We start from the raw sequence: 8,020 nt of genomic DNA, 5'->3' as shown, positions 1-8,020 counted from the left end.
CCGTATGAAAGGTTCATGAGGATCTGGAATGCCAAATGTTGGAGCTGTTTGAAAAGCTGGCATTAAGAAATATATTTTTGACCTGATCAATGATTCTCTGACAAAGTTAAGTGATCCACATCTATTTGGAAAAAACTTTATGATACAAAACTGTAATTCATTGGTTATTTGGGGCATCTGAACACTTGAATTAGAGCACAGGTGGGTGTGAATATTTTACATTTAATTTAAAGAACAAATTTCTTTCATTAAAAGTTGCCAATTCTGGTTCCACTTTTTACGACAACCAACATTTTCTCCAGATGAAGACAGCTGACCATGACTTTTTACACCGGCTTCTGCTAAACTGTATTTTCATTGTGAAATATCTCAAATTTTCATTGTGATTCAGTGAAAAAAACAAAAACAAAACACCAAATCATGATTCACAGAGGAGTCATTTGAATTTTTCTTGATTCATTACCAACATTTGGTCTTATTTTAATTTTTGCCGAAAAGACATAAGAAGAAATTTAGCAGAGAAGTAAAGTAAAGTATTTATCAAGAACATGTCCTAGTTCTGATCTAACAATTCCCTATATTCAAAATTACTGTATCAGGTATTTATGAGATTGGAGAGCTTTTACCACAGTAATGCAACTATTTCTCAGGTATCTTTTAAGGACAAACCTTGTTTCTTTATTGTGTTAAACTCACTTGTACACAGAAAAAGCACCTGGAATCAAGTATTATAGGAATTATAGCTAAGAGTTCAGTAATCTGATTGGTTTGATCATATGTCTGTCACAGGAAAACCTGATGCTGCATTCAATAACAACTGGGAACTTAGAAGTTCAAACTGAGAAATCAAAGAAAACACCATCTTAAGTTGATTAGATATACTCCATTATCTCCTCACTTATATTTTAACTAAAAAGTTAAATATTAAAGCTTTCTTTCATTATTGATTTAATAAGGCATAAAAGTACTTTATGCCTCATTCAAATAAAACATTTTCTTCAGTTTAATCAACTACATAATTGTTTGTTCTTTGTAACAAAGCAGCAAAATAAAGCTAAGGTTGCTGTGATTTCTTTACCCACTTTGTGAAACAAATATGATAAATTACATGATTATGAGTCCCAATTTCCAAATTCCAAAGTACATCGAATCCTGCATGTCTTCTCTGAGTTGAAAGCCAATTAGACCTATGAGGAACAGCTGTGATACCTGCATGATGAACTTTTTAAAACTTGCCTGTTGCATTTTTGTGTTTAAACTGAAGCAATGGGAGCTGTTTGGGTCCAGATAATTTGTGGTCTGACAATATGGTTAACCAGAGGTTTGTGTTTTAGTGTTCTTTACGTAAATATATATATTTCCCTTGTATAATTATTTTTTGGTTGTAATGGGTTTTATGGTAATCTGATGTGTCAGGGTGAGGTTGTTTATGTTGTTCCATGAAGTTGCAGAAACATGAAACTTTAATGAATTATCTGTCCATAGGCTGGTGTTTGCCAGTTGTTGGAACAAATGGAAGATCTTATGTGCTGCAGAGGAATGAAAATGGTCAGTAAATCAATAGCATCAACTCTTTTGAGCTTCTTTCTGACAATAACTCCTTGGTTTCCTTACAGACTGGTCATCCAATGATGTTTCTCCCAAGACAAACCTTGGCCTTCTTAAGTCGATGGATTCCATGTTGGTGAAAAATGTTGAAGAAGGTGAGCAAGTTCTGTGACCAACTGAACATTTGTCCTGGCTTCTTACAGCAGAACAATTTAATCTTTGGAAATTATATGTAACTGTTTAATTCAAAGCATAAAAATATTTGCAAAAAAAATTGCAATAAAATTTCTGTGGTGTGGGGAAAGCTTCATTTGGTGTTTGAAGCAGCTCCTGAGAAAGCCTTGTTCTTGTTCTCAGTTATTACAACAATGTGGATAACTTGGTTAAGCTAACAAAGTTCCAGGTCAAAGCAGTGGGACGTGGCAATTAAGGTGTATTGAATTGGTCTTGGATGCCTATTTCTTTCAGTGCAACTGGAAACAAATGAAGTTGAAGTTAAGGCGTCAAATGGCAGCGCAAGATTAAATGACCTCATGACCGCACTGAAAGAGGCCTCCAGCGGCAACCAGACTGTCCTGGCGGATGTGTCCAGCGGCAACCAGACTGTCCTGGCGGATGTGTCCAGCGGCAACCAGACTGTCCTGGCGGATGTGTCCAGCGGCAACCAGACTGTCCTGGCGGATGTGTCCAGCGGCAACCAGACTGTCCTGGCGGATGTGTCCAGCGGCAACCAGACTGTCCTGGCGGATGTGTCCAGCGGCAACCAGACTGTCCTGGCGGATGTGTCCAGCGGCAACCAGACTGTCCTGGCGGATGTGTCCAGCGGCAACCAGACTGTCCTGGCGGATGTGTCCAGCGGCAACCAGACTGTCCTGGCGGATGTGTCCAGCGGCAACCAGACTGTCCTGGCGGATGTGTCCAGCGGCAACCAGACTGTCCTGGCGGATGTGTCCAGCGGCAACCAGACTGTCCTGGCGGATGTGTCCAGCGGCAACCAGACTGTCCTGGCGGATGTGTCCAGCGGCAACCAGACTGTCCTGGCGGATGTGTCCAGCGGCAACCAGACTGTCCTGGCGGATGTGTCCAGCGGCAACCAGACTGTCCTGGCGGATGTGTCCAGCGGCAACCAGACTGTCCTGGCGGATGTGTCCAGCGGCAACCAGACTGTCCTGGCGGATGTGTCCAGCGGCAACCAGACTGTCCTGGCGGATGTGTCCAGCGGCAACCAGACTGTCCTGGCGGATGTGTCCAGCGGCAACCAGACTGTCCTGGCGGATGTGTCCAGCGGCAACCAGACTGTCCTGGCGGATGTGTCCAGCGGCAACCAGACTGTCCTGGCGGATGTGTCCAGCGGCAACCAGACTGTCCTGGCGGATGTGTCCAGCGGCAACCAGACTGTCCTGGCGGATGTGTCCAGCGGCAACCAGACTGTCCTGGCGGATGTGTCCAGCGGCAACCAGACTGTCCTGGCGGATGTGTCCAGCGGCAACCAGACTGTCCTGGCGGATGTGTCCAGCGGCAACCAGACTGTCCTGGCGGATGTGTCCAGCGGCAACCAGACTGTCCTGGCGGATGTGTCCAGCGGCAACCAGACTGTCCTGGCGGATGTGTCCAGCGGCAACCAGACTGTCCTGGCGGATGTGTCCAGCGGCAACCAGACTGTCCTGGCGGATGTGTCCAGCGGCAACCAGACTGTCCTGGCGGATGTGTCCAGCGGCAACCAGACTGTCCTGGCGGATGTGTCCAGCGGCAACCAGACTGTCCTGGCGGATGTGTCCAGCGGCAACCAGACTGTCCTGGCGGATGTGTCCAGCGGCAACCAGACTGTCCTGGCGGATGTGTCCAGCGGCAACCAGACTGTCCTGGCGGATGTGTCCAGCGGCAACCAGACTGTCCTGGCGGATGTGTCCAGCGGCAACCAGACTGTCCTGGCGGATGTGTCCAGCGGCAACCAGACTGTCCTGGCGGATGTGTCCAGCGGCAACCAGACTGTCCTGGCGGATGTGTCCAGCGGCAACCAGACTGTCCTGGCGGATGTGTCCAGCGGCAACCAGACTGTCCTGGCGGATGTGTCCAGCGGCAACCAGACTGTCCTGGCGGATGTGTCCAGCGGCAACCAGACTGTCCTGGCGGATGTGTCCAGCGGCAACCAGACTGTCCTGGCGGATGTGTCCAGCGGCAACCAGACTGTCCTGGCGGATGTGTCCAGCGGCAACCAGACTGTCCTGGCGGATGTGTCCAGCGGCAACCAGACTGTCCTGGCGGATGTGTCCAGCGGCAACCAGACTGTCCTGGCGGATGTGTCCAGCGGCAACCAGACTGTCCTGGCGGATGTGTCCAGCGGCAACCAGACTGTCCTGGCGGATGTGTCCAGCGGCAACCAGACTGTCCTGGCGGATGTGTCCAGCGGCAACCAGACTGTCCTGGCGGATGTGTCCAGCGGCAACCAGACTGTCCTGGCGGATGTGTCCAGCGGCAACCAGACTGTCCTGGCGGATGTGTCCAGCGGCAACCAGACTGTCCTGGCGGATGTGTCCAGCGGCAACCAGACTGTCCTGGCGGATGTGTCCAGCGGCAACCAGACTGTCCTGGCGGTGGCTTAAGATGCATTTTATTTACTTGGAATAAAACCATCAACTTTTAATTGCTGCCTTCTCTGATTCTTGGGTACTGCAATATTGCCCTGGTCAGTGTCACTACTGATGACATGACCCTCTGGGCTCCTGTGCGCATAACAGATTCTCCTTGGCTCCATGTTCCAGTCAAGGAGCATGTTGTAGTACTCTGCATATCCACTGAAGGATACACAGACCTGTACAACAGCTGCCCATGGATATCTGGTTAAACTCCTTGGCCTTGTTGTGAGACCATGTACTGGTGCAGTGGGTCCTGTGTTCCTCTAGGACATGTCTTGGTTAAACTCATACAGTAGGGTTGCATCTGACTGTTCAGAAGTTCAGTGATGCTCTTTTCCACATTTGGGATAAATGTCCCTTCAGGTCACCGTATGTTAATCCATTAGGAGCATGCCCCAATGTTGTAATGAATGCATGCAATCATGTGGGGGCCACTTGGTATCATTTTCAGTTGCTACAATGGCCCTTTCGCCCTTTTCACATGATAGGGGTGTCTTTGAATTCAGTCTGTGTGTTGATCATTAATGCCAATTGTGGTCTTTCATCCTTCACACATTGCCTGGATATGCAGTATGATTCTTCCACTGAGATCTGTTTTCAAAGTTTCTTTTTTTTTTTGTTGAGCATTGTGTATTGGCTAATTATCGACCTATATCTAATCTCCCTTTGTCGAAAGTTCTTGAAAAAATAGTTGCAGTTCAACTTTGATCATTTACATAGAAATAATCTCTTTGAAGAGTTTCAGTCAGGATTCAGAGTGCATCATAGCACAGAAACAGCACTGGTAAAAGTTACCAATGATCTCCTCTTAGCCTCTGATAGCGGACTTGTTTCTGTATTTGTCCTGTTGGATCTCAGTGCTGCATTTGATACGATCGAGCACAACAGAGACTTGAACATGTTCTAGCGATTAACAAACAATCATTGCAAATATTTATGATTTTATGAGAAACTTGACTTAATTTGAATTTCCCTGACTGGGGGTTGAATAAAGTATTTTTCTATTATATTCTATTCTAGCCACCTGAAAATCACTTATTTTAAGGCTTAAAACTCCACTTTCAAAATGGGACTTTCAAAGTTATAGCTAATTAGATATAATGCAAGTTTGGGAGACTGGACTGAAGAGAAGTTTTGGTGCAATCTGTTGGTTTCTTAGTCAGGAAATTGTTTTTGAATTGGCTCTGGGGCCCGGGTCCAGTGCACGGCCCATGTCTGGGCGGCTGGGACCTGGCGGGGTCAGTGGGCTGTTGCCCCTGGCTCTCTGAGGGCCTCTGCCCTATGCTTATGGGGGCTCTATCCGGGGGCTTCCTCTGCAGTCTTCTAGGTGGATGCGTGGTTGCCCCTGCGGTGGGCTTCCTGGGTTCTGTGCTCCGTGGGGGGTGCTGGTGGCCTGGGTCTTGTGGCCCTCTCTGCCTGCTTCTGATTGCTGGGGGGGGGGCTGTGGATTGTGGCCCTGTACACTTATACACTCATAACTAACCACGGTTACCATGTAGATCCTGTGCCATGGGTGTTGCATGTTCTCACACACACACACACACACACACACATTCATTAGCCCAGTAGCATGCTCGCTAAGCAGTTGTGTTATCATGTCGTCTCAGGTCATCTATATCCACAGCTGTGTTGTATGCGATTACCGCTTCTTGTGCTTGTTTTTGTTTGTTTGTGTGTTTGTTTTTTCTCTGCTTGTCTGCTTTCAGGTGCTCCTGGTGGCGCTAAGGCTGGATACCCCTCAGAGGCCATGGATTGTTGTCTGTTTTGTTTTTTACAGGTGTAGCAGCTGGTTGTCTGGTTTTTGTTTCTATTTTTGTTCTGTTTCCTCTTCTTTCCTCTTCTTCTTTCCTTGTCCCCCGGTCCGGTTCAGTTCTATTACATGTCATATATCGTAAACAAAAATAAATAAATGGGCATCAAGGGGAGCTTTACATTTATAAAACTTCCCTTGGCAAAGCAAATCTGTTTGGCATCAAAGGTATTCAGACTACAATTCTGCTGCCATAATGCTGAACAGGACAAGGGAAAAAAAAAAAAAAAAAAAAAAAAAAATGAATTGGCTCTGTGTGAATGAATTGGATTAATTTTTAAATTAATTAATTGGAATATGATTACAATGAATTGAACTCAAATTGAAATGAATTGGATTATATCATTGAAATGCCCTGAGATGACATTTGTTGTAATTTGGCGTTATATAAATAAAACTGAATGGAATTGCAGGAAAAACATATCAAATGTGGAAAAAGGCTTATCTTGGAAACATTTTAAAAACTGACATTATTCTTGTGATGTCACCACTGATGTTGTTTGACATCACAATTGATGTCACCTCTGATGTTGTTTGACTTCACAAATGTTATATAGGCCAGACATTTTCACTCCTTTTTCACAGTTCGTCAGGAGTTTATCTGAAGAAACACGTCCAGTTTTGGAAGCAAATTTGAAAGTCACAGTAAACGATTTTCACATCGCCTAAAAAAACAACACTTAATTACTATTATAAATAGTCATTTTGACAAGCTCTTAAAAACAACAAGCAAAATGAGTCAAACCAAGATATCATCTGCTCAACTTCAGTGGTGTGACATGGTAGACGACGATTTACCTGAGGATTTCTACACATATACCATTACTTTTGGTGATAATGAAGGTTATGAGGAACCCTCCAACAAGTCAGAAAATGACCTTTTGGAAAAAGAACAATGCCAGGCCTCTGAGGATTCCCCGTCTCCTCAAACAGTAAATGACGAAGAGGAAAAAGAACCATCCCAGGTCTCTGCTGCGGCTGTGACTCCTCATTCTGAGGACGTCCAGCTTGTGCAGGATCATCCCCAGGCCTCCAAAGTTTGTCGCGTCACGTGGAAGTTTCCAAATTCACAAACCGACAAACAACCCCAGGCCTCCAACAAATATAACATTACTTTTGGCAGTAACGAAAGTTATAAGGAACCCACCAACAGGCAGGAAATTTTAACATCAAGCCAAGGAAATGACCAGTTTGAAAAAGAACAATCCCAGGCCTCCTACAAATATAACATTACTTTTGGCAGTAACAAAGGTTTGGAGGAACCCACCAACAGATCAGAAACTTTAACATCAAGCTCAGAAAATGAGCTGTTGGAAAAGGAACAATCCCAGGTCTCTGCTGCGGCTGTGACTCCTCATTCCGAGGACGTCCAGCTTGTGCAGGATCATCCCCAGGCCTCCAAAGTTCGTTGCGTCACCTGGAAGTTTCCAATTTCACAAATCGAGGAGATTCCCTCTCATGCCTCTGCTGCCGACAAAGATTATGGATCAGAGAAATTACAGGAATCTTACCAACATAATAAGGACAAGATCAACTATTTATACCATCGGATGGATATTGTCAGGACTAAGCTGCTGAAAAAGAATTTCTTTCTAACACGAGAAAAAGACAGAAGAGTCGCAGCAGAGAATAGCTGCTCCATTAAGGAGGAAAAACTGAAGGACCTGGAAAACAGTTTGACATGTGAGCGTCATCTCCGTGAAAAGTGTGAGCAGGAGCTCAAGGAATGCATTGAAGTCATTGCAGAATTTTGTGAAACACTGAAACCACCAGTATCTGAAACTGAATATCAGTCATTTGTGAAAGAGGTAGAGAGCTTGAAAGAACAACTCAAAGAAAAGACTGCCTCCAATATTGATCTTGCCTCCAAACTAAAGGCACAGAAGGAGGCAACAAAGACACAGGAAAAGAAGGTGGCAGAACTTATGAAGGCTGTATTTCAATTTCAATTCAATTCAATTTTATTTATATAGCGCCAGATTACAACAATTGTCATCTCAAGGCACTTAAGTAATATAGTCCAATT

The sequence above is a fragment of the Leuresthes tenuis genome, unplaced genomic scaffold, assembly GCF_036924035.1.
Source record: "Leuresthes tenuis unplaced genomic scaffold, fLeuTen1.0.hap1 SCAF_19, whole genome shotgun sequence".
NCBI classification, from domain to species: domain Eukaryota; kingdom Metazoa; phylum Chordata; class Actinopteri; order Atheriniformes; family Atherinopsidae; genus Leuresthes; species Leuresthes tenuis.
Note: the sequence above shows the minus strand (reverse complement) of the source record.